Source organism: Poecile atricapillus, chromosome 3 (assembly GCF_030490865.1).
Source record: "Poecile atricapillus isolate bPoeAtr1 chromosome 3, bPoeAtr1.hap1, whole genome shotgun sequence".
NCBI classification, from domain to species: domain Eukaryota; kingdom Metazoa; phylum Chordata; class Aves; order Passeriformes; family Paridae; genus Poecile; species Poecile atricapillus.
Window position 1 is genome coordinate 88708926 of NC_081251.1, and position 26566 is coordinate 88735491.

The window sequence follows — 26566 nt, forward strand, 5'->3', positions numbered from 1 at the left end:
TGTATGCTCCCATAAAAAAAACATTATCTTTTGACTGATCTCCAATGCCTTGAACAGAGGCTTTTAAAACCAGTATCTTGATGAAATGCTGAATTCAGTATCTAGGTATGACATAACCCTGTGCAATGAAATAAGGAGTCATTTTTTTTAATGGGCACAGTGTTTCTGAGAAAGGAAGGTAATTTCCAAACGTGTTTGTGGCACCTACAAGATCAAAATATTTTCAAGAACAACTGGGGTCCTTCACATATTTCTGAAATTCTGAAATTGGCTGACCTATTTGTGTGGTGAAGTTTTTTTATTTGTTTTGGATTACTTTCTCCTTTGAAATCTATATATAAACAAAGAGGTTAAGTGTGAATTTGTCCCTGTGGAAACAGAATAAAGTGCTATTGGTGACAGGGCAGACAAAAATTTTTTTTTTTTTTTTTTTTTTAGCTCTTTATTGGCTTGTGAAAAATTGTTTGAGCAGCATATTCACCATTGTAACATTCAGATTATTAAGTTCAAGTGTCCACAAAAATTGCATGTCCCAGAAACTGAACAGGGGAAGTTTTAAGAAAAAATTTTAGGTGTGATAAAAGCAATTAGCTATTGCAGAGGTACATGAGGAAATGTGATTTCAGCAGCTAAGGTTGAAAATCCAAAGGGGATTTATTCCAAAACCCAACTGAGCAGCCTCCTGGTGGTAATGAAATGAGTGACATTTTAATGATCACAGGAAAAACATCAAATCAGGACTGATCCATAGCTGGGTGACAACTGGGTGACAGAGCAGAAGCTGAATGGCTTTGCAGATTGGATCAGCGAACTAGTCGGGAACCAAGGACCACCACTGCAAAAGGCTGATGTGAGCTGCAAGGATTGCTACTGCAAAGGTTGCTGTGCATCACAGCACTATGCTGACAGTTGAAGCAGGTCTAAAGGAGGCTGTGCTCAGATCTGAAGAGCTGAGAAAAAGCAGCAGATGCTGATGGGCTACTTTTAGATACAACTGAGACAACATCTTAGAACTGAGACTACTTAAAATTTCCATGACACCTGTGCACATGATACCTGGCTCTAATGCTGCTATTAACTACTCAGAGGCAGAAGCAGTACATTTCCTGAACAGACAAGTGAGAAATCCATTACAAAATCCTGGTTTCTGCTTTTAGCCATAGTTACGAGGTTGCAGCTATTTTCAAGCAAAGCTTTTCCATTTTGGGAGAAATATTACAGCAGAATCAACTTTCTCTGACCTTCGTGCAAAAGACCCTCTTAGTCCAATCTCAGAGTTCTGTGGAACTCAGGCAAATATAAGTGGCAAGACATTTTCTGTAGTGAAGCAGACACTAAAATATAAGGATAGAGAATGAAAGAAAAAATAGTGCATTGATAATGAAAAGTATTCACTGATCCATATGTGTATCTGTGACATCTTAGAAGAGACGCTTCAAGCCTCCTCTGCCGGTAATCATCATTAAGCACAATGATGCTTTGTACATGCTATACTGAAGGTGACCTTAGGTTTACACACAGCATCTCAAGTTTCCCCTGTAGTGTTATCTAGAGAAGTTGTTTTTACTTACTCATCTGAAGGAAAATGCAGCTTTTCCTCTGAAGATACAATACGGAATTTGTAGTGGTACAATAGAGGGACTAACGGCTTATCATTTGTAGGATCCTGCTCAAATAGTTCAGATAGGAGAGGAAACTGAATCAAACTAGGAATGAACAGGTCATGGATCAGCTCAATCCCCATCACTTGTTTTTCCATCAATCAAACATAATTTGCAAACGTAGACATGTTCTAAGGCAAAGTGCAGACAAAAATGAGCAGTCAATGAGTTGTGTGTAACCAAAATGCAACTTAAACTGTAATGATACTTTAAATAATCTCCAACATGGGCATTACTAATTTAAAACATGGTTTGAAAGTGCTGAAGCCAGAAAACTGTAAAGAAATTTGAACATCCAGACCTAGAATACAGGATCTCTTGAATAGGTCCAAATTCAAGACCCCCAACTACTGTGGTCTCTAGACTTCAAGAGCAGTTTGAAGATATTTTGTGATGTCTGCATTCAAGTTGCCTTTGTCAGAGAATGCAATGCAATGCAATGCAACAAATAGCTTGTAGTGGGTGGACAAACCAGATGATCCACAAGGCCTTAACATTAGGTTTTTTCTTTGTTGAGAGTATATATTAAGCCCATTCCACACCTGCTTAGGAAGGCAAGTTATTAACTCTGGAGAAGCAACAGTAAGCATGTAGGTCCATGTTTCCCCAGGTGCCATGTAAGCCGTCAGGGAGCACCACAAGGGGATGAGCACATGTAGTCATAGTCAAAAACCCAACTGTAGGAGCTGAAGAACAGTTTTTCTTGATCATGTTTTTACTGTTTCATTTTGTTCCTTCATATGCTCTGATCTTCTCCTATTCATTTTGTTCCTTCATATGTTCTGGTCTTCTCCAGAATAGAAATTATCACATGAATACAAGAAAAGGAATTTTGACTATTAATTCCATCTTGTCAAAATCAAAATCTGCCAGCTCTTGAGCTGATCCACAGGCACCCATACTATCTATTACCATGGCACTACCTGAAGGATTACAGATGCCAACTGTCACAGCTCATTATGCAGCATCTAACTCAGCACATAAAGACTTCCTGCAATGTTCCTGAAAGCTAGGGGAGATAACAGTAACTTTAAAAAGCACAGCTCTATGTGATGTTGCTCTTTGTTTAATATACAGTTGACAGTCAAATACATTCTATTCTAAGCATCCAGTCCATAAGGAACTAAAATTGCAATAATTTTTCACAAAGCATTGGCAAGAAGGTTCCATTTTCACCTCTAAGCTCAGGTATCATTGGCAGTCAGGATACCTAGTAGCTGTGGTGAGCACAAGAGTTTCCAGAAGTATTCAATCCAATGCCTAGGACTTCCTAATTTAAAACAAAAAGTTAAAAATGACCCCATAATATTGCAAAAGAACCAGAAAATTTTCTGCTTTAGGACCTAACATAAGCGAAGGATTTTAATGTAAAACCTTTAGAAAAGTGGTAAGCAGTTTGGATTGATGCTTTAATAAGTGATCCGCAAAAACTGAGTGCCCCTGTTGGGATGTTGATAAGAACTTACCTGGAACCCTCTATGTAGGAACTTCCACCTTTTAAAGAAAGCACCACTCTAGACAGCTAGACAGATATTCCTTGAAAATATGTCTGTTAATCTTTTAAATCTTTCACGTCTCTAATTATATCCATGACATGTTCATGTTTCCTCAGTTGTCACTAAAGTAAACCAGCAAAACCTTGCGTCAAAAACCACAGCTACTTCTTATCTCTAGAGTCTGAGAACTTGTATGCTCAAACTCAGGGTCCAAGACCATACTCCGGGTTCAGCAGAGTGTTGTGTGTCTCCTTGTGATGCCTCTTTACTACAGATATAATGCCTAGCAACTTGGCTACTCAACAGAAATATACTGAACTTGTAACTGCACCATCCTAGAAAACAGAACCTGGGTTTAGGTACTTAGTACATCTGTGAGTGGGGAAACAGATCATGCTCATTTGCATTAGACTGAGCTCACATTTTCTGCATTTTCTTGCCTGAAATAATTCACACTTTTAATGACAATATAACTAGAATACAAATGGTTTTGAAGCTACTGAAAAGTACATTTATTTCCTCTTGAAGAGACAGTTTCTGAAGATACTGTAGTCTTTGTTTGACAGCATAAGCTAGGACTATTCAAGTGGTTATTGCTTAAAAAGCGTAAATATACAACAGATGTAGCCACCAATGGTCACTGCATTGCTCATACAGCAGTTTTTTCCAGAGTTCTTCTCTGACAGAAAAAAAAAAACCCATTTAACAGTACTGTTTTTGTAGTTCTGTTGGTATGAAAGGTGAGGTTTATCATTAGTTGGAGTTTTATTGTTGGTTTGTTTTGATTTTCTTTTCCAGCTATAGCTTCTTATTTAATAAAAGCAAACAACCTTTCAGAAGCAAAAGCCTTTCTTTAGGTAGAACACCTTTTAACGAGCCCATCCATCTATGCCCATTTGCATCCAGATTTTTCAAAGTGGGTGAAACATTCACCATAACACTTCAGCTGTTAGTCCTGTCTCTGTGCTCCATTTCTTACCTTTAATCCCAGTGTTTACCTGTTCAGACAGATACTGATCTTCTTTACCAGACTACAACACCTTACTTCCTTTGCTGCTACACAGTCTCTCTGGAAAAAATTTTGTTGACTTTAGTGTGACTAAGCATGATTTCTCTATATGTCACGTGAAAAAAAAATGCCAAGTATATATATATGCATTCTGAGAAGATACTGAAAATAAAAATTGCAGTTTTTTCCAATCCAATCAGAAGATGCTTCATAAAGAAACAAAGATGGAGTCACAAACTTCTACCTTCTGGCATGGATATTTATCACACAGTAAACTTCCTGCTTCTATCTCAGTAAAATATACTATATTTATTGGTGAAACAGTGCTAGCAATGATCACTTTATTCCTCATAACTTCCAGGCAAAGTACTGTTTATCGTTGCACTTGCTTTACCACAACATCATAATAAAACCCAGTTGCATATAGCTCATGATGTAAAGCAGAGTCCAGATCCCTTCTTGCTACTGAGCTGTTTCCAGGCTAGTTCCCCCTTCCCACACTGCTGGTTTAACAAAAAAAAACCAAACAACCTTCTTTTGAAGTTTCATGGTTTATTTTGCCTTTTTTTTTTTTCCCAAAGTATACTCATCCACCCATACAACTCCATATTTTTGACTGTAAAAATCAGTTTTCTTAAAGATCTTAGCCCCATTAAAAAAAAAAAAAAAAAATAAAATCATCATTCCTAACTTAACTATAATTTTCTAATTCTAGCTGTCTTGACAGGATGGTCTCAGTCCATTTCCAGTGCTTCTCAGCCTGCTTTCCTTTCTCTTAAATAACTACTTGTCATGTGTGTTTGCCCTTTAGTTTACCCTGCCACCGAGCTTTCCTAAGCATAACATTCCCATGAGGAATAATTCACACTTTTAATGACAATATAGCTGTAACAGAACTGGTTTTGAAGCTACTGGAGAGCTAGGGAAGGAGGCAGATTCACATTGTGCCACCTTGTCATGGAGTGACTTTACCTTTAAGATAGCTTTGGGAGCTAAGGAAGTTGAAGCTGCTGGTGGCTAATGGGAGTCTTTTCTCCGGACCAATTATCGGTCATTTCTAAGAATTGACAGCAGTTTTGACCATTGAAAAGTGAGATCAACTTGTGAACACCCCCCTTAAGATATAAAGCCAGAGCTCTCTTGCTCTCTTTGGTTTCCGGCTTCTGAAAAGGTAACAGGCTCTGTCTTGGCCTCCTCCCACCCGCCTCCAGGCCGGACAAGGCCGCAGAGGGTAGTGGGGGGGAGGGGGGAAGAGAAACGGAGCCGGCCAGTCTGGCTTAGTTTGTAGTTTCTGCTGCTGGACTGAAACCTGACACTATGAACATCTGCAGCCTTCCAAGACTTTAATTCTTTTGCTACCTAGATAAAACATACAGATTACACTTTTTTCCCAGAGAGACAGAGAGAGAGAGAGAGACAATCAACATGAAGAAGACAGTGAAGAAAATAATTAAATTTTAGATGGAGAAGAGAGAATAAGGAAATGCTTTATAAGCTGAAATGTTTTTTCTGTTAAAGGTATGGAGATGGACAATAGTGTTCTGAAAAAAAAGCTCCTTTAATTCATGACAGAGTATATGGGGAGGAATGGAATGTTCAAAGTGTGGATTTTGAGCAAAAAGTAGAGTAATTGTGATACAGTGAGGTGCTGGAACAGAGTGAAGTGAAGATTTGAGGCCTTGAGGGCAATGAAAAAGCTATTTTTCCAGAGAAGCTCACAGAGACAGATGAAGAGAACTTTTGCCTTTGAATAACTCATCCTTAAAATGACATCCCTAGACTCATTGACCCATACACACCTCATAGTGATGTGAAATGGGAGGAGTGAACTGATGACAGATTTCCGGGCAGCTGGCATCAGAGAAATAGAAAACTATAACAGAAATAGTTTTCTCGTGAAAAACTCCATAGATTAACAGAAGAAGACTTCTGTTTCTCTACAAAGGCTGATGAAAAGACTCTAGCAGGAATCGGGACTGTTTTAAACACCAAAGTTCCAAAGTTTTTGTCTCTGTTGTCATGTGAACAAGGGAATGGTGGGTAGTGAGAGATAAAAAGGTTTTCTGGAGGTTTATTCTAGTGTTCTTATTCTTGTAGTTTTGTTAATAAACTTTCTTTATTCCTTTTAAGTTTTAAGCCTGTTTTGCTCTTGCTCTAATCCATATCTCACAGCAAGAAACAAGTAAGTTTTCTAGTAATTTTTTTAGTTACTGCTTTAAAACTACGACACACCTCTCTCTGGGTGCCAATGACTCTGAGTGCTTGCTAATTGCAGCCAGCTCTACACATCCCTCCTTGCCCTCCTACCTGTGAGTGCTGTCACAGCTTCTCACACACTGCCTGATTCACTGACAGGGAAGTGGGTTGAGGTGCCTGTCAGTCTTGCTGTGACTCCCTTTCTACACAGGGTTAAGTTCTGGCTGGTGGGAACTCAGTGACCAGGCACCAGCTTTAGTAATGGGAAACACCTCAAGGATCCCAGTGCTTCTTGTTCTTACAGAGCTTGAGAAAGCTTCACGTAACCTACTTATCAAATATTGTCTGCAAAGGTCTTTTGGGACCTGAGAGTATAGAAATATTTTAAAAAGGTCATCACGTTACTGGCTTGAAAAGAATAATAAGCCCTGTCCTGTTGCTCAGCTTCATCTTGCTATCTTCCTTGACTGCTCTGCAGGAAAGCTATTTAAATTCCACTTAGCACATAATATAGTCACACTTATTTTTTAGTGTACACATACCATGTTCTGTAACATTAAACTTAACACAAGCTATTTTTTCCTAAAGCAAACATTCTAGGAGGGCATTGGAGCTCTCTGCCAACCAAATTCATCATCCATACCGATAGGCTATGCCTTCATGCAGTAAACTTCTAGTGCTTTCCTCTCTCACTGGTTCTCAATTAAGCACCTAAGCCTGGCAGAAAAGATGATCTTGACATGGCATGTATTGGCCAGCATAACCTAAACAACTTTTTTTCCTACCTGCAATAAATGTGGCTCTAAACTGTGCTCCATGGCAAAACCCCTCTTTGCTGATGACCCTCACTGCTGAAGGGAAGTGCTCTGTGAATGGCCTGATGGACATACGGTGTGTGGAATACAGATGTTCAGTGAAAAAAACTGGAAGACCAGGCTGGAAGGGATGAAAACATGTACCATGGTCTTTGATTGTTCCTAGACAACAGATAATTCTGCTATCTAGAGACAAGGGTGTTATTGTGCCCTCAGGACCAAATAGACTGAAGCACATTATCCTGAACAACATACATTAAAGTCAGTGGGACATCAGTTCGAGAGGCATAGGAGTAGGTGGAAGAAAATCCAGCAAGGGGGATGATTTTTTTCTGGCTGAGAAAATGAGAGACTTGGATAAGCTGTGGCAGAGGAGGTGAAAATAGAAAGGTTATTGTAAGGCTTTATCCAGATTACTGGGAAACAAAATAAAATTGAACAGCTTTTTCTTTTCTCCACGGAGAGCGTTTGAGGGTGGAAGGGTGCAGAAGCAGAGGAGCTCAAGTTTACAACCAGAAGTATACTGACAAAGTCTGCACTGATCTGAAGAGAAATATAGGGGAATAATTTGCTTAGAATCAGTACAGCAGGAAAACTATTACGTAGTTAAAATACAGAAGGAAAAGGACACTGAATCACAACAAAGTGGAATACTTAGAAGAAAAGCAATACTTTTTGCCATCTATGCATTTAGAAGGTAAAATTCTCTACCTCAAGATATCATAAATACCTTACACTAGACAAGTGTCTGTGAAGGATTAGAATACCATGTAAAAAGAACACCCAAGAGATTAATTCAGGTATAATGTTCCACATATTTATACAGGGGTTTCATTTAGGATGTATAGATGCTAATATGTATCTTGGTTTTGGAAGACAGGTGTCTGCTAGGGAGGGCAGGAGCCTGCCTTGGAATGAAAATGTAGACCCCCTCCCTCCGAATTATTATAATTTTGAAACCAAGGGGCTCTCAGGCAGAGATCAGGGGATAGGAATAACAGTTCTTTACTAGTATAACCAGGCAAACAAACAACAATAACTACAGCGTTAACAACAGAACAGAGCCAGGGACCCCGTGACAGCCTTCTCGGCTGAGACGGGAAGGAATGGAGGAGAGGCTTTGCTTCATAAACCCCCTGGGGCAGTCAGTCCCGGTGCTCCTGCAGGGCTCTGAGGAACACTCAGCTGGAACAGCAGGGATGAGCTGAGATCCTGGGCCAATGGATGAGATGTATCAGCAGCTCCGCAGAGGTGGATGGCACTGCCATGTCCAGGCAGGACAGGGGGTGCAGGGCACCAACGAAGAGGGAAGAAGGAGAAGAAGCAGCAGCAGCTCCGTCTGGGTGATGGCAAATTCCCTGCTCTCCACAGCAACAGCTCTGCGCCCCAAAGTGTCCTCCTCTGAAGCTGCAGAAGCCTGCCAAACTGTCCCTGCCCTCCCCTTTTCCTGCCCCATTCCCCTCTGGGTCCAGCCAAACTCTTTGTGTTTCTCAAGCATCCATCAAGTACCTGCAGTCAGGTTTTCCATTAAACTAATGGGTAAAAATTCCACAGGTGAGCCAGAACTAAAAGGAGGACACCTAACCCTCAACACATGTACAGATCCTAGATACATCCATACATCTTTTTGTATATTTATATTCGTTAACATGAATTTTGGAAGGACATAGGGCTTTTATCCCTCAGGAAATCAACTATCCACTCATTTAAGGGGAAGGATATTTTCTGTCTCAGCTGTTTTTTGTTTTAATTCTTTTCACAATAAAATGTATTACGGAGTGTTTTCAATGCTATTTGAATCTTCTCTCAATAACTGACAGGGCTTAGAAACTAGAAGTTACCTTGGTATATGAGGACAGGGGAGTGGAAAAACCTGAAACTCTCTCAAAGAAGTTCACAATTCACATAGGTATAAAGCTTCTCCCCACTTCATAAAAATACATTCTTAATCAGAGCTATTTAAAGTTCTCAGTATGTAAACACCCTGATATAAAAATATTAAATGACACCATTATCTAGAAAAAAAAGAAAATTTAACATTAAAAAAAAAAAGCTGCAACAGTGAAGAGCAACCTGCATCTTTATTTCACTCCCCCATTGATCATACTATTGGTCAGGCAGAACTGTGTGGACAGTGATGGTACAAAAGACCCAAAAGTCCAGTTAAGGGAGGCTACTTCAAGTAAATGAGAATCAGTTTTGAATAATTCCTGTGAAAAGCACCCCCAAAACCAACAAAAACAAAACCAAAACCAACAACAACAAAAAAACCAAACAAACAAAAAAAAAACAAACAAAAAAAAACCCAAAAAAACCCAAAACCACTTTTATAATATTCCTGATTGTTCTGATTTCAGCCAGGACAGGTGTTGCAGTGTGTTTCTTGTTAATGGTATGTTCTGTTATTACCTAAGTTGATGGTTTGGTCTGAATGAGGCCCTCCCACCCCACATTGTCAATCTACCCTGAGTCTCCTGTCAATCTGTTTTAAGCTCACCGCATGCTTGGAATTCCACTTCAGAAATCCCCTCAACTTTGACGCTTGATTAGTCCATGTGACCCAACCTTCCCTTGCTACCTCCCTCATTGGATGATAATTTTGTGAACCCTGCATTTTGTCCTCCCCAGGATAGCTCTGATTAGCTGATGCTTTGTACCCTCCCTTTGAACTGCCTCCGTTTCAGCTGTTGCAGGCTCGCATTTCCTGTCTTTTGCCCCCAAGATTCCCCAGAGCAATAAATCCTCTATTATCCCATGTAAAAGACCTCCTTCTTGTCCTTGTCTCCTCAGAGCGCAGACTGACAGCCAAAAAGCCATAGAGCAAGTGCTCTAGTCACACCTCGGGTCATCCTGCTCCTGGGGTGTGACCCACTCCTGGCGCAGGCCGAAGTGATAGAGCCAGATAAGCTCCAGCCCAATGCAATAGACAGGGATAATTTTTTTTATTAATGCCAGAAGGCTGTGGCCAAGACCCTAATGTTATTGCCAGGGTGGGGGAAAGGAACCCATCATTATTGAAGTCTCTGTAAATAATTTCTTCATCTTATATCTTTTGTTATTAATATTGTTGGTGTTACTGTTAATTTTCTTATCTCTTTGCTGTTTCTAGCAAAATTTTTTATATCAACCAGTGGATGACTTTTGCCTCCAGCCTTCAACTCCATCCCACTGAAGTGGGAAGGGGGAGAGGAAAAATGGGGTGGGGGGAGTGAGAAACCACACAGGCAGTGTGGTTTTGAAGAGTCTCAATGAAGGCACTGAATTAAGGAATAGCATTCCTAAACCATGACACTGATCCATTTTATAATATTTACTAGAAACAAGTTTTTTAGACTTCCATTAGACAGAGCAAGAAAAATCAATAAGAGAGAGTATAGAGTGCCAGAATCTTTTAAGTTTCCTAAGTGAGATAAGAGATACTGCAACTAACCACAGGTATTTTTAACTGAGTTCATTTCAACCATCTTTGGTCTCATTTAACTTATAAAACCACATTGTATAGGTACTAAAAATGTACACAGAGTTATTTCAAAGCCTTAAGACCAAATATTTAAACAAGCAGAACTGTTTATTCAGAACCAAATGCCAAATGTCCAGTATTCCACCTGCGAGTAACTGGTACATTTCCACAGAAGAAACATTAAAAACACACTGTTGAATCTTGCACAAGAGAGAAGATTGCATTTGTTTGGCACAGCATGTCCTACAAGGGCACACCAGAGCAGTGTCATCCATTTTTGCCTGTACCCTACCAGTACTATATCAAATTATGGACTTCTTCTGCCCTTTGACTGGCTTCCCTTACCACCAAAACCACACCACAACATTCATCAGTAGTCAAAATTTGAAGTTCCTTTCCCCCTTCTTCCTACCCAGGATCATATAAGTAGAATGCTTTCAAAATTGTTTTTAAATTAGTTACTCTGTTCATTTGGAAAGGAAAAATCTTGTAATGGAATAATCAGGGGCTGTGTTTTGCATAACAATGGACTCTCTGAATATGCAAAACATGCACAAAAGATTAGTTGCTAGAAGCACCAGTAGCTACTGTATGACTGTGTACACAAAACTACTTTGGTCCTCCAGCTACCAATGCAGCCATCATGCCAATACAGTTCATCAAAACCTATCCCGGTAAATTACTTAATATTCATAATACCTAGCAGACGCTGGTGTGTCAGTGGCAACTGACAAAATGCACAAGACAACAGAAACATGTAATTTGTCATTAATGGACACAGCTTGATAGCATTCATGGCCAGCTTAAGGAACTTAACTAAGAACAAATTCATTCACGTAACTATGACAATCAAGGAAGGCAATCTCTCCGGTGCCAAGTGAAGAATAAAAAGACTATTTAAATATGAATTCCTATGAATTATAAAAGTTTGGCTTAGCTTTGCAGAATAAAAACATATTTATGCACTGAAAAGAATTACACGAGGAGAAGCACTTTCTTCAAAATGGCATTTATTTGACATGCCCATACAGTGAACTAGAGAAAATATTTTCAGAGCAGAGAAAAGCTCATTGCTTCTACCTTGAGAATGCAGTTTAAAAAATAAAATTACCAACTTTCGTGATGATAGTTGGCATCTTAACAAAAATAGCATAATAATACATACCACAGAGAAATAGCTCAATTCTGAGAACATGCTCAGTTGTTGCCACTATGAGGTACCTGAAACGGAAAGGCTCATTTCTGCATTTCACACTTTGTGACACATTCATGACCCTGACAAGATGTAGATCATCAATGCTGTTGGACCTGTTCCCACAGAGAAAGAGAGTTTTTTTGTTTTCAGCACCACAACAATCTTTAGACCAGCCAGGGTGGCAAAAGTGAAATAAATTAATAGGGGTGGGTTTGATTGAGAAAGCCTGGAAAACAACTTTGATAAGGGAGCAGACAAAAGAACATAACCCAAACAGCAGTATAAGGCAATCTCAAAAGACCCCGAAATGGGGCAAACATAACAATTTTAGAACACTGATAACCAATCATCAGCAGGAACTCAGAATGCAACCTTATATGTAGAACGACAATAACAAATCACCAATGAGAACCAAGAACATTATTACCTTGTATGTCTTAACACATTAACATTAACATAATCCTTCCCATCATCCCATCCTCCTCACCATGACCTAACCAGATGTTTTCCACAGCCTTAGATTAATGACCACTTCAGAATTGGCCAAGGCCAACTTATTGTCATTCTCTGTCAATTCAACTCGCATGTCTCCCCCTTTCTGTTGAACTTTAAGAATTATTGAAATGATCTCTGCAGAACCCTCAACAAACAATTCAGCAAACATGGTAATAACAATAATAAAACAACATCTACTACAAAAACTAACAATCCCCCTTGGACCAATGACAGCAACCAACCGGACAAACCCCAGCTTTTAAACAGTCTGTATCTTCTTCAACTTGTAATTTCCTGACTCCTTCCTTCAGTAGTTAGATGCTCCAATGTATTGACTTGCTGTGGTTGGACAAGTTCATACAACACATTCCATCAAAGTCCTTGCAGCCACACCCTTGTGCCAGCAGCAGGAAATCTGTAGCATTCCTGTTCTGTTGTAGGGTGGCATGTCTAATCTGTCAGTAGCTTGCTTAATGCAATGGATGTAGAATTGGTTTGCTTACTCAGACAACACCCTAAACTGTCCAACTGTTTCAACACTTGCTGCAGCAACCCAAGGTACCAATATGGATGTTGCTATTCATTTTTCCTTACTCCAGCAGGTAATTTTATCCTTGCATTCTAATTCAAATTGATGGAGGAATTGTTTTTGACATGCCAATTGTCGTATATTTTTATTGCAAATCATTGTAAGGTCAGGTGTTAGTAAATTAAGCTTTCCCAAGCTACATGATCCACCCTTGATGTGTGATGGAATAGCACACCATGCCCGATCCCCACAAATAAAAAATATTCAAGATGGCAGTTGTAGGGGGTTGTCACTAGACCAGGAGGGGATAGCTGAAGTATAATTACAGCATATATGTGGGGTGGTGAGGGGAACCATCCCACAGTGCTGTGTGGTCCTTATCTATATATTGAAGCTTAATACCATCCCGCATCACCAATTAAGTTATCTCCTTAAACTGAAACCTAATCCAAAAATCCATTTTAACAGAACCAAGGAGCTCTAACTCCTGGGGCTCCAAGGGTGCATGAGGGAGGTCATGAGTCCAATAGTCCCAGTCATCTATGGGATTATGATCCCATTCACCATCAGGACTATTACCCCCACATTGCACGGATGGCATCCTCTGGTATTGGCCATGCATTTGTGGGCAACCTGTCTGTTAATGCTAGGGATTGAAAAAGCAAATCAAGGAGCATTATCAGGATGAAGGGGTGTGTCAAAGAAACAGTCATTTAAATCAATAATAGTTAACTTCTCTTCTTCTGGAACCACAACAGGTGATGGCAAGCCAGGCTGTAATGTGTCCATGTCCTCCATGACTTCATTGATCTTTCTTAGGTCATGCAGGAGTCACCATTTATTACTGTTTTGTTTTTGGATGATGAAGATTGGTGTATTCCATGGGCCTGTGGTTGGTACTACATGTCCTTTTTGGAGCTGTTCCTGCACTAGAGACTTCAGCATGAGGAGTTTTAATTCGGGAAGGTTTATCTATTTTCCAGGACAATTCAAGAGTGTCATGCTGCTCAATGGCCCCAGTTAAAGATCTGTCTCTAGGAGCATTCCATGCTGGGATAAGATGTCTCTTCCCCACAAAACTATGGGGGCTCTTACCACAAAGGGTCTGTTGGTGGTAATATGGTCCTTGGGTCCCTCAAACTTGATCAACTGCACACTCCTCAGGCTGTCGCTATTACCTCCAATCCCTAATAGCATTCCTGGAGCACGTGTAAGAGTCTAGTCTGGAGGCCACTTGGATTGTGAGATAACTGGCACATCTGCACCTGTGTCTACCAGTCCTATGAGGACAATCTTTTCTGCGTTATGTTCCAATGTGCAAGTCAGCTGAGGTCGATTATGACTTTGAGTTAAGAAAATTAGGAAATTAAGATTTTAACTAGAATAAGAGCAATTTAAGAAAATTCAAGGTAAAAGAAACATACGAAAATCTAAGGTAGGAGCCATATAGTTAGTTAATGATTACTAGGTGCGGTTAGTTAGAAGCAAGGCTACATATACCTCTTGCTTGTAGAAGGAATGTAAAGTAGTCAAAAATCACCAAGATGAAATGAATAGCCCAAGAATTTATATAATTCTGCTTGTCTTGATTCTTAGTTAGAATAAGACCATATATCATTTACTTGTCTTAAGTTGTGTTTATAGAAAGACACAAGAAGGATGGACTACCGTGAAAAGGAAAGAACCGCGTCTGCACCTGCAGGCAAGAAATCTGAACTATGTCCAAGAGGACTACGAGAGCTATCAACAGGACACAGTTGAAAAATCCAAGCCTGAGAAGAATATTTCATTAAAAAGCACCCCAGACCCATTTCAAAAGAAGAACTGAGCATGCCCAGAGGGGAGTGGAGCTCATTACCATACAAGGTGAGAGTGGGCCGAGTCAGGCAGTGAATATGTATTAAGTGCATTTTGTAATCCTATGCATATGTAATAGGTCAGGGAATAAACAGAGAATGAGGGGCAGTTGTGGGGTGCGCATGTCTTTGAGAGGTAACTCCATGTGCTGCCTCACCATAATAAACATACTCTCCCTAACTTAAGTAGTTTGTCTATGATTTTACTGCGTCAACTTAGGATTTTAGTCCACATCACTCAGGATCACTAAGGTACTGTAAGCGTCTTGGTCTGGAAGCAAAATTGCCTGAGCAATTACCAGTCCTTGTGGGATGAAGCAAGGTAGGTCAGGACACATGGCTAACACAGTAATGTCCTGTTGTGAGGTCACCAATAACACAGTGGGTAACTCAAAAAATGCCTCAGTCCTAGATGTGCAATTCCCCAAAATAAACAGTTCATGGGGCTGATAATCGGGCCCAAGTTGACCTGTATATATAGTGTGTTTGAAATAATTGGTTGACATTACTGTCCTGGGGTGACTTTATGATACTGGTATTCCCAATCTCCTGCTTTATATATATATATTAAGTTCTGCACCTTTAAGATTAGCTTTGGAAGCTAGGGAAGTTGAAACTGCTGGAGGCTGATGGGAGTTTTTTCTCCTGACCAATAAGTGCCCATTTCTGAGACTTGACAGTGATTTTGACCATTGAAAAGTGAGATCAACATGTGAACACCTACCTTAAGATGTAAGTCCAGGAATTTCTGGTCCTCTTTTGTTTCCAGCTTCTGAAGAGGTAACAGGCTCTGTCTCAGCCTCCCCCCCGCCACTTGAGCAAGACTTTAACTCTTTTACTACCATGATGAGACTTGCAGATTAATCCTTTTTTTTTCCCAGAGAGAGAGGAAGAGAGAGAGGGAGTGATCAACATATAAGGAGACACCATAAACACATCAAAGACAGTGAAGAATTAAGTTTTAGATAGGGAAGAGAAAATAAGGAGATGCTTTAATAAGCTGAAATATTTTTCTGTTAAAGATATGGAGATGAACAGTAGTGTTCTGAAAAAACTCCTTTAATTCATGACAGATTATATTGGGAAAAATGGAATATTTCAAAGTGTGGATTTTGAGCAAATGGTGAAGTGGTTGTGACACTGTGAGATGCTGGAACAGAGGGGGAGAAATAATAATTGAAGATTTGTGGCCTTTAAGAGGCAAAGAGAAAACTTCTGGTTCCAGAGAGAGGCTCACAAAAACAGATGAAGAGAACTTTTGCCTTTGAATAAGTCATCCTTAAAAATGACATCCTTAGACTCATTTGACCCATAACACACCTCAGAGTGATGTGAAATGGGAGGAGAGAACTGATGGCAGAATTTCCGGGCAGCTGGCATCAGAGAAATAGAAAGCTATGAAGAAAAATAGTTTTCTTGTGAAAAACTATTGGATTAGCAGAAGAAGACTTCTGTTTCTCTACAAAGACTGATGAAAAGATTATAGAAAGAATTGACACTGTTTTAAACACCAAAGTTTCAAAGTTTTTTGTCTCTATGTTGTCATGTGAACAAGAGAACGGTTGAGTAGTGGGGGAGAAGAGGGTTGTTCTGGAAGTTTTATTCTGGTGTTCTTGTAGTTTTGTTAATAAACTTTCTTTGTTCCTTTTAAGTTTTAAGCCTGTTTTATTCTTGTTCTAATCCATATCTCACAGCAAGAAATAAGTAAGTTTTCTAGTGATTTTGTAGTTACTGCTTTAAAACCACGACAATTACTGACTTGGCACTTGCCAAGTCCAACCTGGCACCTGGGGAAAAAGCTGCTGGTAGCCCTGAGACGAAGCTCTGAGCTACCTGGCCTACAGTGGGTGTGGGCATGAGTGGCTGGGGTCTTTGTGTCATTGCACGGGGCTGTGGGAAACTCTGTGGGATGTTTCTCAATGGTGGCTTACTGTTTCCTTCATGTTTTGAGTGGCACTGATTACTGTTATGGCAACTCCTTCTATACCTAGGACAGGTAGAAACATTGGGTTTTGCTCCTTGTTGGGGACAGTATTTTCTAAAATGTCCATGTTTGCCACGTTCAAAACACGGGCTAGGACCTTGTTGTTGTGGTCCTTGGGGGACAGTTTACATGGCAGGGCTAGGACCTTGCTGTTGTTGTGATCTTTGAAGAATAATTTGCATTGCCACCAAAGCCTCTTCCACTCCCTGTCCCACTGCTTGAGCTTGTAGGGCAGATGAGTGTTCTGGTATCCCAAGATGATTACAGGCCTTGATCATTTGTGTTAAGGTTGGCTCAGGCTCAGGTGGAAGGGTATGTAACACCCTTTTACACTCAGGATTAGCATGGGATACTGCCAATTTTTTCATTAATTCATTCTTTGCCTTTTCCTAGGTGATTTGTCTCTCAAGGGCTTGTTTAAGGCAGTAAACAAACTACATGCATGGTTCATTAGGCCCTTGTTTTATGTCCACAAAGTCCAGTGCAGGTGTATTACCATCTGGCACTGGCATAAGTGCTTTCCTTGCTACATTTTTAATGTCATTTAAACATGGGCCTTGGGAGATTTGTGGCCTGGTCATCCAGTTGACTGTGTTCCTTCACTGGCAAGATGGTTTATTGTTAATGCTGCCTGTGTTTGGTCACCAGCATAATCTAACAACAACTGGTTTAATAGTCTTTTCTGTCCCCCTTCCTACAGGGTGTCTTGTGTCAGGGATAACAGCATTGTCATAATGTACCTTAAATCATGCGATGTTAAAACATGGGCAGTGAAAGTAGCATGAGCCAAGTTGTTAAGATACAGTGATTCCCTCCCATAGTCTTTTGCCACTCTGCATAGTTCTCCATATGTTAATGTTCCCACCTTGGATTCACTCCCCCCCTTCTATACCAAACTGGAGTTACCATGAATTTTGATGCCTCTTCCCAATTCCCCTCCTTAACTGCTGCTGTCCAGATCTTCTCCCAGGGTCTTTGGAATCATTGGATCTAGGAGGACTTAGGTCTTCCTCTTCTGAGGACCAATAACTTGAGATAAGAACAACTTTATTGTTAACTGAGTGGTGACTACGGTGTTAAGCCCATTCCAGCATCGGCTTCATGGGTACCACCATGTTGTAGGGAAGTGATTCCGGGGCCATGGTTCCGGTTCCCCTGAAAGGGGTGTGGCCCAAAGTGAAAGGGGTGGAACCAAGGGGAAAAATGGCAGCTTGAGAGGTAGCAAAAAGATGGCATCCAGCAAAGGAGGAGAAGGAAGGGGGGGAGCAAGAGAAAGGGGGTGATCCAAGATGGTGTGGCCACCACCATCTTGGGCTGCAGGTGGAAAGGGAGAAGGAGGACACAAGATGGTGGAAGAACAGTAGCTTATACGTGTTTTTTGATGGGTTCTATCTCATATCCTACTCGCAGGGACTGAGGGACAAGGAGCAGGGGACAGTACTGCCTTAGGTTGGGTAGGGGTAGTAGTAGAATCTGAATCGTTCTGCTTTGCCTCTAACTTTGTTCCCAAAATCACTCAGAAGAGTGTGAGGGGAGCATGTGGGGCACCGCAGAGTCTCTTTTAGTTGTTAGTTCATATAACTTCACCCCCACCAAATCCCAAAATTTTAAAGATGTTAGCATCAGAAGTGTCAGAGAAATAATGAAAAACTCATTTTAAAATAATTTTTAGTTCATTCTTCCGAACTTCTTTCCCATGAGCTGCTAACATTAACTTAAAACATCCATATACATGCCTTTCTACTGTTGATAATTTAGCACCCATCATTGTTGTGCACAGTTGTGCAACAAGCACAACTTGGATGGGGTGGGATATGCCCTCCCAGTTAGGATAGGGTGATGGGTTAAACTATCCCTCCATTTACCTTCCTCCTGCAGGTATACCTGGGTTCGCTGGTCAGTTTTCTGAAGGCCACCCACTGGGTCAACTAGTCCAACTCCTAGGGTTGCCCGACACTCACCAAATCATACGTCGGGCCTGACGATTTTGTAATCCAGAGTGGAGAGGAAGGTCCTACTGGTTGGCCTCCTGCTGAACTGATCCCAACAGGTCCTTCAATATGAGGGTCCCTGTTCAGGTGCCACTTGCTGCTGGCATCACAATTCTCGGACCAGCCAGGGTGGCAAAAGTGAAATAAATTAATAGGGGTGGGTTTGATTGAGAAAGCCTGGAAAACAACTTTGATAAGGGAGCAGACAAAAGAACATAACCCAAACAGCAGTATAAGGCAATCTCAAAAGACCCCGAAATGGGGCAAACATAACAATTTTAGAACACTGATAACCAATCATCAACAGGAACTCAGAACACAACCTTATATGTAGAACAATAATAACAAATCACCAATGAGAGCCAAGAACATTACCTTGCATGTTTTAATGCATTAACATTAACATTAACATAATCCTTCCCATCATCCCATCCTCCTCACCATGACCTAACCAGATGTTTTCCACAGCCTTAGATTAATGACCACTTCAGAACTGGCCAAGGCCAACTCATTGTCAGTTCCTGTCAATTCAACCCCCACATATTTTTTCAAGATGTATTTCAGATTGAGACCATCTGGTATCAGCAAACCACCCAGCACTGCTAAATTCCTTCCTTTAAAAGCATTAGCATGTTTTCTTCTGTTATACATACATTTTTTTCCAAACACCACTACTTATTTTTAGGATGATTTAAGCCTGAGAATTAAATTAGTTCTAATGTATTTCGTCACTTTGACACATCATTAAATGCAACAGGGTTGTCTTTGATCAGTGAAGAGAATCACCAAATTGCATAACCATCCCATTCCTGTCTCTTCTTCCAGGTAGAAAATCATACCTTACAGGTTGTGCAAGAAACACTGGTAATATTGAAAATGCAAACATATTTGCAGAGTCCAAGATGTGTACAGCCTTTCATTTTACACAGGTAATGGCAAAGATATTCAGTAGGGCACAGGAAGTTTGCCAAAACATGCATAAATATCCCCACATCTGAATTATTGTAAAAAGCCATATTTTTGGAAAAAAGCGCCTATTTTGGAAGCATCAGTCTCTGGTCTGCTTTAGGTCAAAGGTGTGGGGCAGTAAAGTGACAGCAGCTCATTTGCAAATAGCAGTTCCTAAGTTACATGGTTGCAGGCTGATGTCAAGTGTAATTAAGCCTTCTAATTTACATTACCATGGCTAGCAGATGCGTATGTTGGCCACACAGATGCCCAAACCTGGAAAGCTGTGTTAAATTTGTTTGCAAATAACCCTCCAGTGCAGTAGTGATTGAAGAAGCACCAGTAAAAGCAGAAGGGAAGAGATGGGAAACAGTCTTCAGTTTAAAAAGTGATGCTTCAAACACAACAGCTGATTTTTTAAAACAAATAGCTAGGCACAAAAAAGCTGAGGATACAATGGATACAAAATTCTGTATTGTATGAGATCTTAGAAATAAAGTATCAATTTATAAGTATTCCAATACTTGTGGTAAAGTTTGCTCATTCTTTTGAATTCTCAGTTCATCTTTTTGGTTCATCTACAAAATCCTACCTGGAACTAACAGTTTATTTTTCAGTTCAATCTCTTATGAACCACTCAGGAAAGAGAGTTACCAAGTATCCAGCAAGTGAAAAAACTAACAGGCAAAAAGAGGAAAAAAATATTAAAGACTTCTTTAGATAAATATCTACATGTATATTATCTGCAATATACTGACATAGAATCAGTGACAGATTTGGAAATTTTGCCTAAATAAAATAGAAATTCAAGTGCAGAAAATATGTCTGTAACTAGTACTTCGGTGAATTGTGCTCCACAGGGGAATGGTAGATATACTAAATGACTAATCCTGTCTCCTTCTTTTTCCTAAGCCTGTTTCCTCAGTGTCCTATGGACATCCATTACAAGGATGACAGTGAATGTGCTTTCTCTCATACAGAAAACTGAGAAGATTATATATATCTGCAGCTTTATTGAAAAAGTTTATGTTTGCCATGTATGAAATGCTATTCTCTAAGGATTAATTTTTAATTAAGTATTTAATTATATAAGTGAAAAACACACAAAACTTCCCTTGGCTGCAACTTTCAATATTACATTTCAGGGTCCCACTCAAAAGGCTGTGAGAGGCTGGGAAGAAGGATTAAGCAGTTTTGTCCCTGACTATTGATATTTTACTCTATTACCTTGTGCATTTTTCCTAACTCTTGCAAAACTCACATTTCCTCCTGAAATTAGTACAATGACAAAAAATAAAAAAAAAAAAAAATAAGATGAAAAATTTAATGATGCTTGTCAGCCACTTTGATGTTCTCCAGTGGAAAAGGTTATAATGTAAATTTCTACAATGAAAAAATGCAGTGCAACTAGCCCAAAAGGTTCCAAGTCACACAATTATCCAGTAGAAAAGAGGAAAAAAATATCTTACCCAGAAGACTTAAGGTAGTGTGCCACGCATGGAGCACAGCATGGGGTGACATTAGAAGTTCACCTCAGCTTCCTATTATGTAGTCCAAATTCAGGCAAGAGCTACCAGACCCAGCTCAGATCATAGTAACAAGGACATCAACTTGCCTGGTGCTGCCACTTCTCCAAGTTATTTCAAAAGGTCTCTTTCCCTGATCAACATGACAACTTTTTTAATTACATGAGCAGTCTCAGCTTCCTCTGAGGACAAAATCATAGAAGTATTTCCCTTGCAACGAAGAGATTAGGTACTCAACGTCTTGGAAATAAGGGAAACAGAAGAAAACGAATCCAGTTAAACTGCTTACTTGGGAGGATGAGCTGGGGGAGATTCCCTCTTCTGAGCCTAAAACCTTCTGATAATGTAAACCTGTAGAAAGTGCCTAGATGACTGGGGTGAAGGACAGGAGTCCAGGGGACATCCTGATGCAAAAGAATGGCTAGAGAGAATCTTTTTGTAAAATACAAAATGGATCTGTACCAAGCAATAGACTAGAAAATTTGGCACAAAGAGCCGGAAATGTTATGTTAATTTATCACTCTGGTGTGATAAATTCTCTTTAAAAGAAAAGTTACTTCAAAAGAAAAATTTATCGCTTTTTCATTGATTAAGTCTGAGTTTTAACGCATAAAGAAGGACAAGCAATTTCTTTCCCTTTTTAGCTCTTTTACTCTTTGGTCCATGTTTGTTCCACCTGCCTAAATACTCTATGAACAATTAATTAATATACTAGCTTCACCTAAAGAGATAATTTCAGTTTTCAAAGAGATTTAGGAAAAATATTACCTCCAGAAGACTTGTAAGCTGTTTTGGTAACTGCAGTTACTAAGAATGCAGTAAAAAAATGTGGCAAGAGACTTTTTCCCTCTCCAAGGCTCATGTAAATTAAAAATGGAAAAACCCCAACACTGTTCTACTAAAGCAGCTGACAGAAAAGCAATCCCCCTTAGCTAGGGGAGCAGTGTTACAGTATGAAGCCTTTGTGCAAACACTATTTAAATTGCTTTTACCACATTTTCCTTCTACTGTCCTTTTATGTCTTCCTTAAATTATTCTGATATCCCAGCTTTCAATCCTTAGGAATAATACTTATATGAAAAGTGACAGCAACAAGAATGTAGACATCTTGCAAAGATTTGCAACTCCTTAGGAGGGGATATGTTTTTCAAAGAGGACAAGAGTAAGCAGGAAGAAGGCAACAACAAACTCCTGTCAGTACTTCAGTTTGAGTTGTAAAATAGGTTTTCTCTTACTGCTAGATCCCAGCAGAGTCAGTTCACCACCTCCCCTCGTTCCTGAATTGTAGGACTTTAATTTAAAAAGTTAACAAAAAAATAGAGGTATTTTTCAGTCTTGTTTGGGCTTCCATCTCTGACTGCTTGTATTTCACACCAGTCCAACACTACCATTTGATTTACAATGTCCTAATGTCCTATTTCTGGAGGTTTGGCAGTACTAGCTGGAAGGTTCTTCAAGCACTTTCTACACAATTTTATTCGTTAAGAAAACAAAGCATGTCCAGTTATGGATGTTGGCTTATCTTGACCATTTCACTTACATATATGTGGGGATAAATGTTCAAAAAGAGGATATTTCTTCACAGGAGGCTGGGCACAGGTAGTCTTGAGGCCTCTAACCCAGCATCACCACTAAGAATCCAAGGGGACTGGCATGACAAAGGAATTACAGGCAGTCCAAGGGCTGAAAAAGCAAAAGAAAAGCAAATGGATGATTCTTTTAGTGCAGCAGTTGTCTTCCCTGCAAGAGCTAAAGAGACAAAAGTGGCTTTAGGTCACCTTTTCAATTCCTCAGTCTTTGACTAGCTAAGGGATGGGCAGTTTTCCAAATCAGATTAAAGAGACTATACATAAAACTCTGCTGAATTTTAGCTTGGGTTCAGCATTCGTGGAAGCAATTGCTGACTATATTCCAACTACAAGCCAGAAAACCTCTCATCTGAATCTGAATTTCCTTGAAGCTTAAAGGTGCATAGATCCAGCTTTCTGGGTCACTTACAGTGTTCAGCTCCTTATCTTCTATAGGTTATTTAGACTCTGCTAGACAAGGAATTTAGAACAACAAGTAACAGCACAATCTTCCCTGGAAAACTGTGTGCAATGGCCATCTTATCCAAATAAAACATCTCTTAACTAGAAGAAACTCAGAATGGTGATAAAAATGAACAACTGCATAGGGAAAAAAACTATCATCCAGCAAATACAGAAAATACTTGGAATGGGAAACTAGTGAGAAGAAGAAAAAATTTATATAACAGAACACTCATTGAAGAAAAAGGCCTGAGAGCATCCAGTCTCTCTGTCTCACAGGGTTTGGACAAAGGAAGCTGAAAGGTGGAAAAAGAGAAAGGAGCATCAGTCATGCACTGTGAAATCAGGCTGAGGAGCTCACTGCCAGCAAGCCAAGATTCACACTGGAATCAAAGGGGAAATTTAGCACAGAAAAAATTGCCCAGGATTATAGCAGCTGATTTTTAAAGAAAATGTAGAAGAAAGAAGAGAAGAACAACTGCAAAAGATGAAATCTGTTGCTTTCAGGCTAAAGCTGGCTTCTGAACATTCAGGAAAGCACAAGATTATATCACATCTCCATAGTTTCTGGGAACTTTCCCAAAAATCTTGGTGCTGCCCAGCATCAGAGCAGATACGTTGGAACACAAGGATGCTGCACGCTACTTACTAAAAATCTGCAACTGATCAGAGAGACCAGAGAAAACATTAAATGTCTTTCAACAGGAATTAAAAGCTTGCAGAATGTTGCATTATAAGCATGATTGTATTAAATTTACAGGCTTTGTCCTCACTTGCATCTTGCAGTGTCATTTCCTTTTACACTAATAGCTGCCTGTATGGAACAGTTCACACAGCCACAGAAAAATCTTGGCATCTTAACATGTCCAGAAACTCATGCACACAGCTGTCTATGACTGAACAGTCATATCTCAGGTAGAAATTAGAAACTAATGAAGTGGAAGGAAAGCCTTTACAGACAGTGATCCCCAGCCAAAGGCAGAGACACTGTCAAATCTCCCTGGGAAGAGAATCCCTGCACAATTGGAGACACCTCCTGAGGAAGAGATGGCCAAAATCCAGCCAAGAGCTACAACCTCTTTTGTACAGCTCCTTGAGGCACTTTAGAAGCAGTCTTCAGCATCTTCTGAGTATTTATCTGACATATTCAGACACAAATTTACAACTACTTGGAAGTCTTTGACCTCATATAGCTACCTCTGGATTGCTCAGGCAAATTTGCATTTACTCAGCTGACCTCGAGTCTCTTCAACCCACCTCTGTTTTCTACCAGACCTCTGTCACATATAAGATTGCTGTATCTTTACTTCAGTGGCAGTGAAATACAAACAGAATTGGACAGGCATTTAAGGCCCACATTAGCAGGTCAAAACTAACGTTTTTTTCACAGTAAACCATTTTATGGCTTATGTACTTGAATAGTGCTTTTACACATTTGCTTTGCAGTTTTTATAAAATAATTAGCTATTCTTGTTATTTTCATTTCAAAATACTGGTACAAAAATTTATTTAATTCTAAAAAATTCCTCACTAGCCATGCTTTATTCATTGTAAAATGTTTTTTGTTTTTTTTTTCCAAGTTACTGGTTTTGATCTCTTCCAGGTAAGAGATGGTAACACATGACAGATACTAGCAAAAGGTTTGCATAGCAGCAACACCACACATTTTTCCCTCACAATGACTCTGATAATTTTTTTTCCTTAAAAATAACTTGGCCAGATGAGATCAGAGTCATTTCTGGAATGACCTCACCAGATTCATTGTGACCCTTCCGACTAAATTTCACCTGGATGTTGAGTCCTTTAGGATTTCATTAAACAGTGTTTGTGCAAAAATTTGCCAAGGAATGGATACAGATAAAGTTTACAGATGCCCAAGACAACACTAGCATTTGAATAATTTCACTTATATACCACTCAACATAAGCCCTTTTTGTCCACAATAATACAGTTTAGCTCTCCTTTGAAAATTCCCTAGATTATTTAAATTCCTTTGCCTAAACCATTCAATCTTCAGTTTCCATGAATGGCCTCTTTTAATCATTGGCCACCGTAGAAAAAAGATTTTACTGTGTTTTTGATCAAAATGCTAGTAGCTTTAGCAGCACATATTTAAAATATCCACCAGCAACTCAGCAGAACAGTAAAGACAGATAGCAGAGACAATGTTGTGGACATAGCTCTTGAATTCCTCCTCATAGTTTATGTGCTGCTGAACCTTTGGAGATCAAAGTTATAAGATGTCCCAAAAATAGTATTATAATAACCACTGTGCTACTATAGCCCAGGACACATGGAGGCCATTAGCCCAGACAGCCCCAAGAATATTTTAGTTCAAATAACAACCAAGGAATTACTTGGACATAGCAGTCTCTTACAACCACATCTGACAATGCATTAGTTCCTAAACATCAGTGACATCAGATGAACCCAGATATATAGAGTAGATTGCCATTCCCTCTTCTGTATTTTGTTTCCAAAAGCAAGGGGCCTGGTGAACCCTGTCTGCTACCAGTAGTTACTGCAGGCTCAGTGTCAAAATGGGCAGGTGTAATCAAGGGCAACGTAACACAAAGAGGCAGTGTTTTCAGAATATCTTTCACCTAACGTGTCATGGAGACAGGAAATGGTTTACATTCATTCAGCTAAAGATGATGGTCAAAAGCACCACAAGGCTCTATGACATTTAATGAAGTGGTTTTTTCTTTTTCTTCAAAGACAGTTCTTCTGCAGAAGAAGAAAGGTACCTGGTCTTTCTGCAATTATGACAAGCATGAAAGGTTTTTTCTCTTCCCTTTTCTGTCTGCAATGACAACTTTTGTTCCAGCCAAATATTTTCCCATCCTGTCCATAGTGTCTGCTCTAACACTGTGCCTTCCAGATAAATGACCTCTTCCTTCACATTAATCAACCCTAATAAGGCACATGTTCTTTTCATAAATTCACTCCCTCTTTAGTACTTTTTGGATCCCAATATGAAGGTCTTTCTTTGCAGCCCCTTAAATAGAGGCCATTCAGTCAGATCATGAATTTTATTTGATGTTTTGTTTAATGTGACTCAGCAAGAGGACTAGAAAGATGTGGTAGTGCCTGGGGTAGTAAAAAATATGCTTTCAGGAATTATAAAACCAAATCACATCTCTTCTTGCTTTTGGATAGGTGTAATGAACTGAATTCTAGTGTTGCACATCTTCCTTTGGAGGGAAAAAAGGCTACTTCCCATTCTTTCACCATTTGTAGTCGTAAAGACACTTTCACACAAGGGTTAGCTTTCACAAATGTAGGCATCAACCTGCTTCAGTTATTAATCGATACCCTGTACTTAACCTCCTAACCATAAGTAAAGAGGGCAGGCAGCTCCTGAGCTGGTACTCT